The sequence below is a fragment of the Austrofundulus limnaeus genome, unplaced genomic scaffold, assembly GCF_001266775.1.
Source record: "Austrofundulus limnaeus strain Quisiro unplaced genomic scaffold, Austrofundulus_limnaeus-1.0 Scaffold57, whole genome shotgun sequence".
NCBI lineage: Eukaryota > Metazoa > Chordata > Actinopteri > Cyprinodontiformes > Rivulidae > Austrofundulus > Austrofundulus limnaeus.
The window spans coordinates 1,994,602-2,002,819 of NW_013952459.1; the positions used below are offsets into that span (position 1 = coordinate 1,994,602).

Here is an 8,218-nt window from a genome sequence, read left to right on the forward strand (position 1 = left end):
GCTGCAAATAACAGAGGAGGGGGAGATGAGTGGAGAAATTATTTCTAAGTTTATCTGACTTACTTAATTTTATTTATTGTTTTATCGTCCTGCAGGTTCTGAGAGAAAATAAATTTGAAGCTGAGTTTTTGATCAAAAACCATTAGATTGTTCTAAACGTCTGTAAACCTGCAAAATCAGGGAAAATCTATCAGTTACAGACATCCTGTTCACGTGAGCAGCTGTCAGCACCTGTCATCCTCCAGACGCACGACGGAGTGCGTCTGAGCCAATCGCTTTTTATCAGCTGACTGATTTAAATRCATCTTAACATTCATGAGGTACTTTGCATTGATTGTTTATGGTTGAGTGTGGGCGTGTAGAGGGTAGAACCTGAGGCGGGACCTTGAGCGCAAACTCTGACATGCGGCTGTGATTTATAAATGAAAGGTGCGCAGAAACGTGCGTACGCACGGTTTTATAAATCTGAATTTTTTTTGGCCATACGCCATTTTCGCCTTTTGGCCGTACGTTCATTTTTAGTATGGTTTCCAAGCAATCCTTTATAAATCTGACCACTGGTTGGTGGAGGTGAAAAAGGAACTGAGCCTTAGAGCAATGTTCCCAATTTACTTGCCAGTCTACATTCCAACCCTCACCTACGGTCATGAGATGTGACCAAAAGAACAAGATCCCAGGTTCAAGCAGACGAAACGAGTTTACCCTTCATGGAGTGGCCATTCTCAGCCTTGAAGATAAGGTGGACAAAGAGTTTGAAGTAGAGCAGACTCCTCTGTATTAAAGGAATCAGCTGAGGTGGTTAACGCATCTGACTAGGATGCCTTCTAGGTGCCTCCTTTTGGAGCTTTTAGTCTTTCCAAGTAAGCATAGATCACTGCTCTCAATTTTAAACCAACTTTTATCAGAGATCAATCAATGTTTTCAAATAGATTTTATTATCAGTGCAAGTTTGCAAAGAAAAGTAAGTCTTTCAAAAGGTCCATGAATAATGGAACATCAACACAACTCATCTTTTCGGCTCTAAACATCACCAGGATAGATTTGAAAAGAAACCAACAAGATACTGAAAGTCGTAAGATTCAGTTTGTAAGTATGTGCATCCAAATCGGGTGAACGGTGTATGAATCACAACAGTTTTAGATGTGCATCTCACTTCTTAAGGGACCAAAAGTAATGGGAAAAATTAATTAAACTTTCACTTTGTAATATTTGGTTGCAACTCCTTTGCAGTCTATCGCAGCCTGGAGTTTGAAACACATGGGCATTTTGTTCCATTTCTTTTGGTCCCTTAAAAAGTAGGAGGTACGTACAGTATATAAACTGTTGTCACTTGTATATTGTTTCACTCAGTTTGGATGTACATACTTTCAAATTCTTTAACGCTAAAAGTCAGCAGTTAAGGTACATCTTGTTTGTTTAATTTAAAATCCATTGTGGTTGTGTTTACAGCCATCCATCCATCCATCCATTTTCTGTACACGCTTCTTCCTTTTCAGGGTTGCGTGGGTCACTGGTGCCCATATCCAGCAGTCACAGTGCGAGGGGCGGGGTACACCCTGGACAGGTCGCAAGTCCATCACAGCCAAAAAGATGAAAATTCTGTCTGTCGTCGCAAAAAGCAGAAACACATTGGAATAATGCTAGAAAAGTCTGCGTGTATGATAATCAAATATGATTTAATTATGAGCGACAAACAAACAGAACTGAATCAGGAAGTTCTGCATGATTGTAACTGACCGGTCAGCAGAAAACAGCCAGTAATATAACAAATATGTTAACACCATGTGACAGTTTACAACCAATCACAGATTGCCAAATATACTGTCCAGCCTATGACAGGGCTCCTAGCTCAAAGAGTCTGTTATCAAACAAGAGCGTTCAGTCCGTTGCGGAGTCCTGACGTCCGGAAACAAACAGACTACGAGCCGAAATGAGCCATCAGAAAGAAATGAGTGATGGACAGTGTCAAGGTGAAACAGATATAAATAATTAGTCCATGACAGTGTCGATGTCCCAATATTTATGAACCTGACTGTAAATTCTAGGAAAATATGCATAAAGACCAACCCCTCAGTAGGATCTATGTGACGTTTGAGCTTTCTGGCCTCACTGCATGAAAACCCATCAGGCCACCTTGATCAATATAGTCACACTGGCTCAGGAGTATCCGGGAAACCCCCCTGTCACCCTGCATCCTCCGCAGCAAGAAATATAAGCTGACACTCTTTAATCCAAGACAGCAGCCACATCTCAACTCTGCACAGAATCAACACCAAATTCTCCAAGTATCATATTTTAACAAACGGGGTGAAAGGAAGAGGACACGTGTTCTGTGTTAGGATAAGTCCACGCTTTGGGGGAAAACAAGGACATCCGGTTCAATGTTACAAAGATAAAAAGAATTACTAAAGCTGATATTAAAATGTGGAAAAAAAAACGGGACAGTGATGGAGCCATTAGGCGGGTGTCTTGCACATGTGAGAAGGTATCATCTATTCGGAGACACATGCTGGAATTTCAAAGAAACATGCGCTTTATCATAAGATCTATGTCTTTTCCAAGGAGGCCTGCAGTTATTTTATTAAGACAAGGCCAGACCAGAACTCATTTCTGCACAATTTACAACAGTTTGGTTTTATAGACATATAGCAAAATGTGCTCAACTGGCCTGCCTGCAGACAAGATCTGTGTCGCCTCCGTTGGAAATCTACAGCACATTATTAAAAAAAAGAAATCTTATAATGACAACGTACTGTTGAGCAGATCAAATCTTGTGTTCAGCAATGATATCTGGAAAAAACTACAATCGTGGAATTTTTCAGTTCAGTTATAGTGTAATAAAAAGAATTATCTAATAATATAGTAAATAGCTGTTTTATGTTTTGTTTGCGTATCAAATAATAGATTTGTTTGAAGTTGATTAAATTAAAAATATATGTATATTTCTTTTGTCGTCTTTTACAGTTTGTCTGTAAAATAGTGCTTAAATAGAGTTAACAGTTACCAAATTTAGGTTTTGTTGCAGGCTAGAAAATTTTTGTAGGAAAGAGTTTAATCAGAGTAAAACATGACAAACATAACTAAATTTCAAATTAAAATTTCTAAAAAATATCTAGATACAGTGGGGAAAATAAGTATTTAGTCAGTCACCAATTGTGCAAGTTCTCCCACTTAAAAAGATGAGAGAGGCCTGTAATTGACATCATAGGTAGACCTCAACTATGAGAGACAAAATGTGAAAAAAAATTTGAGAAAATCATTTTGTCTGACTTTTAAAGAATTTTTTTGCAAATAATGGTGGAAAATAAGTATTTGGTCACCTACAAACAAGCTAGATTTCTGGCTGTCACAGACCTGTAACTTCTTTTTTAAGAGGCTCCTCTTTCCCCCACTCATTACCTGTATTAATGGCACCTGTTTGAAGTCGTTAACAGTATAAAAGACACCTGCCCACAACCTCAAACAGTCACACTCCAAACTCCACTATGGTGAAGACGAAAGAGCTGTCGGAGGACACCAGAAACCGAATTGTAGACCTGCACCAGGCTGGGAAGACTGAATCTGCAATAGGCAAGCAGCTTGGTGTGAAGAAATCTACTGTGGGAGCGATAATCAGAAAATGGAAGACATACAAGACCACTACTAATCTCCCTCGATCTGGGGCTCCACGCAAGATCTCAGCCCGTGGGGTCAAAATGATCACAAGAACGGTGAGGAAAAATCCCAGAACCACAAGGGGGGATCTAGTGACTGACCTGCAGAAAGCTGGGACCAATGTTATAAAGGCTACCATCAGCAACACACTACGACGCCAGGGACTCAGATCTTGCAGTGCCAGACGTGTCCCCCTGCTTGAGCCAGTCCATATCCAGGCACGTCTGAAGTTTGCTAGAGAGCATTTGGATGTTCCAGAAGAGTATTGGGAGAATGTCATATGGTCAGATGAAACCAAAGTAGAACTATTTGGTAAAAACACAACTCGTCGTGTTTGTAGGAAAGTGAATGCGGAGTTGCATCCAAAGAACACCATACCAACTGTGAAGCATGGGGGTGGCAACATCATGCTTTGGGTCTGTTTCTCTGCAAAGGGACCAGGACGACTGGTCYGTGTACATGAAAGAATGAATGGGGCCATGTATTGTGAGATTTTGGGTGCAAACCTCCTTCCATCAGCAAGGGCAATGAAGATGAAACGTGGCTGGGTCTTTCAGCATGACAATGATCCCAAGCACACTGCCAGGGCAACAAAGGAGTGGCTTCGTAAGAAACATTTCAAAGTCCTGGAGTGGCCTAGCCAGTCTCCCGATCTCAACCCCATCGAAAACCTTTGGAGGGAGTTGAAAGACCGTGTTGCCCGCCGGCAGCCCCAAAACATCTCTGCTCTAGAGGAGATCTGCATGGAGGAATGGGCCAACATACCAGCAACAGTGTGTGCCAACCTTGTGAAGACTTACAGAAAACGTTTGACCTTGTCATTGCCAACAAAGGATACACAACAAAGTATTAAGATGAACTTTTGTTATTGACCAAATACTTATTTTCCACCATTATTTGCAAAAAAATTCTTTAAAAGTCAGACAAAATGATTTTCTCAAATTTTTTTCACATTTTGTCTCTCATAGTTGAGGTCTACCTATGATGTCAATTACAGGCCTCTTTCATCTTTTTAAGTGGGAGAACTTGCACAATTGGTGACTGACTAAATACTTATTTTCCCCACTGTATATGTGTCTTTTTTTAGTTGTCAGCATATTTAGTCAGGCATGAATGGCCGTCCCGTTTTATGGTAAGAATTTTCAATGTCCGACGATCATAAAACACCTTTGCTGATCTGCATCATGGCTCGAACAACTAAACTGTTTGTTAACATGGAATTTACTCTGAGGAAAAACAATACAAAACCATTTGAACTCTTCAAACCCGCAGAGGAATGATGCGCAAAGCTCACCAAGAAGTGTTTGACTAACAAAAATCTTTGAGAGCAGGAGAACTGAAGGAACTCAGAGTAACGTGTAAACAACGAAAACTTGGATTGAGATGAAAATGCTCTTTTTTTATGAATCCACAAACAAAAGACAGCACTAGTGTTGCTTTTCTTGCACAACTGCAGATTTGTAAAAAGAAAGAAATTGTTTCAGAACAGTGAAACATGGCAGTGGTAGTGTTTTGATTCAAGTTTTCAACTGCATTGATGACAATACGAAATCTGAGTTCTAGTTAATTTTAATGAAAAATGGCACAAAGGACATTAGACAAAGCCTATAAACAAGGCTTTCTTTGACTGCATTTTTTAATAACGATTGATTGTATTGTTGTTTGGCAGATGGAAGTGGTGTTGGGTGGAGTGGGAGTAACAGAAAAAAACTAAGTTGTGATGTTTGTTGGTTTTTTAGAAGGACTGGACTCGAAGGTTTTCTAAGCTACTGTGCTGAGCTGCTTGGTGTTGCTGAAGAAAATAAGTTGCAGGTTTTGTTGAAAATGAGGTCACACGTGATACTGATCACAAAGTTAAGCGTGTTCCAGTCACAATTTACTGTCCCCGACATTTCCCTAATAAATAAAGTATCAGGTGTAACACATGTGGTTAACTGACCTTTTCAAATCTATTTGCGGACTTTAAAATGACCATTCTTTCTGAAGCTGGGGTGTGTTGAAAGGTGATGTGCAGTTAATATCTTACCTGTTACAGATAGCCCTCTGAACAACCTCAGTTGGTCAAACAGAAAGATTTTTTTTTGTGTGAAATGACAAATTAATGGATAACCCAAGGGAGGTAAGAACTAAAGAGAATTACTGCAGGAACTGGCCTTGTTTGTACAACTGTTAATTTGTCCGTCTAATCAGATTTAAATTCTCTATTTATTAACAAGCAGCAGGTAAAGATATGATCAGTTTCTAAACTTGTCTACGAAAACCCATTTCAAAATATCTGAACTATCACTTAAGATAAAACGCTGTTGATCAAATGCAGATAAAGTGATCATCAGCAAGTGTTTGACTGTCTATAAAAGCAGAACAATAAATTATGACGCCTCAATTTAACAGCAAATTCTGAGTGATTTTGACTCAAGTATTAAAATATAAAACATCTGAACTGAAAGAGGATGTTAATAAGAAAAAAATGATTTCAAAAAGTGTCAAATCTCTGACATTACCAAACTGTAGGGTACATATTTGTAAGCTAATCCATTATTGTGTGGGTAATAGAGAGGCATTTCAAAACCAGAGTGGGCTCCAAAATTGATCAAGCATGCTTTTGTAAAGTTGAAACCAAGCTCAGCACGCTTCCCAAAAATAAAACATTACCACAAGGAATCCTTGCAACAAAGGGGAAGGAAAAAAAAGAAATATGAAAAAGAAAGGAAGAGGTAAACAGAATTTGAAGCGGTTGAAAACAACACAGAGCTGGGATCAAAACAAGGTCATTTTTAGAGGCACTGGGATTGCTGCGGGCTGACTTAGATTTAAAAGATTAGGCTCCAGTCTGAATTTGTTTGATCGTAATATTTGTCGCCTTTGGGCTCCCTTCTCTGGGACAGTGGTGGGACTAAATCTTTAAAAAAAAATGAATGCATAAGATTATACATAATCTCCAGCAGGGTTGGGGGTCTGGGCATAGCAACGTCAACAACACCTGTGGAGCATAAAGTCATTTTTCTGTGGATTTTTATTATTGCCTGCAACAAAGATGCAAAGGAAGACAGTAATGTTTTTTTGTGTGAGTGTCAATCTGTTACAAAAATATCTCATGAACCACCAGAAATACTATGATTGTTTTAGGAAGTAATCATTGATTATAGAGCTTATTCACTTTTAGAGCCAACCCAGTTAAAGATAGTCACCACAGCCAGATCACTTTACAAAACACAACAGCTGAGAGTCATTCACAACAAATGCTCCAGGTACGATCCATTGAGCAGGATTATTGCTGAATGGATCATTAACTTTTAGAGTCATTCCAGTTTGTTTGTTAGCAAAATATCTCAGGAAATACTAAGCAGATTTTTAATGAAATTTTCAGATTTTTTTTGATGAATATCTATAACTGATTCGGAAGAAAGTTCAATAAAAGGTGGCTATCACAGATATTAACAGATGCAAAAATAACTATAACTTGGGCCATTTTAGAGATTATAAGTTCAAATTTAGTAGTAGTAACTTACTAGTAATTTTGTAGTAGTAACTGAGAGTCATTCACAGGATTTGAGCTTTACATTTCTGGAGCTTTTGCAGATGGTCTGAAACGCTGGCACTAAATGCAGCAAATGATATGCATTTCTTTAAGGAACTCTGGGCTTTTAATTGTAAATGTGTTGGTGGAACTTCACACGAAGGTGCACTGGCACAGATGTTCTTGTTATCCTGCTCATCCTGTGTGAAATCTGGGAGTCGCTCCGGTCACAACAAAATCCCCCTCTCAACACCCTCTCATGGCTTTGCGGGGTAAGGCCTTGCCAACAGGATAACACCACCTCAAAGTATTCTTGCGTGTCAGTGCATACACGCAAACACTGGCGACTATTCATGTGACCAAAGGGAAGGGGTGGGGGGGGGGGGTGTTGAGAGAGTCTGGCAGATAAAATTTAAAAAAAAAAGTAAAACAAAAGGAAAGAGAAGAAAAAAATATAAGGCAGGGAGTAAATTTTCCTGTATTGTTCGGCACAGTCTCGGTGCAGACTGAGGCTGGGGAGTTCAGCTCAGTTCACCTCAGTTCAGAGGCAGCTCTCTTCACAGGCTATGTGTCGTGTTTGCAACGCTCCCTATCGGCAAGGAAAGGTACAACAGAGCCAATCAAACGATTGTGGTGCACGAACGCGCCATTGGTCAAAACAAATTGTGCCCGTTTTAACGCCTTTGCTGGGGCTCCTTTTACGCATGGCTGCGGAGCGGAGCGGAGCGCACAGGATGACGAGCTCCCCCTCCTCCTAGTCCTCCTGGGGACCTGGTGGCTTTGTAGTCCCGTGGACAAATCATTTCTAATCTTAAAGTAGAAACGGTGACGATCACATGTCTTGGACTGTAAGACCCCGACAATATAAAAGCGCGCGCGCCATTTGGTGCGCAGTAAGAGGGGAAATCCTGGCTCTCTCAGCCCTGTCCTGTGTAACTCCGGTGGCCAATCCAGAGGTGTCGATTTGGTGATGGGGAGGAAGGTGTGTGTGTGTGTGTGTGTGTGTGTGTGTGTGTGTGTGTGTGTGTGTGTGTGTGTGTGTGTGTG

The 8,218-nt window shown here is 40.2% G+C and overlaps 1 protein-coding gene across 2 annotated transcripts in view; it reads right to left on the reverse strand.

Moving 5' to 3' along the window:
- Positions 1-8,218, reverse strand: part of pappaa (pregnancy-associated plasma protein A, pappalysin 1a) — an 88,822-nt gene that overhangs the window by 79,251 nt on the left and 1,353 nt on the right. The gene's annotated exons all lie outside the window — the stretch shown is intronic.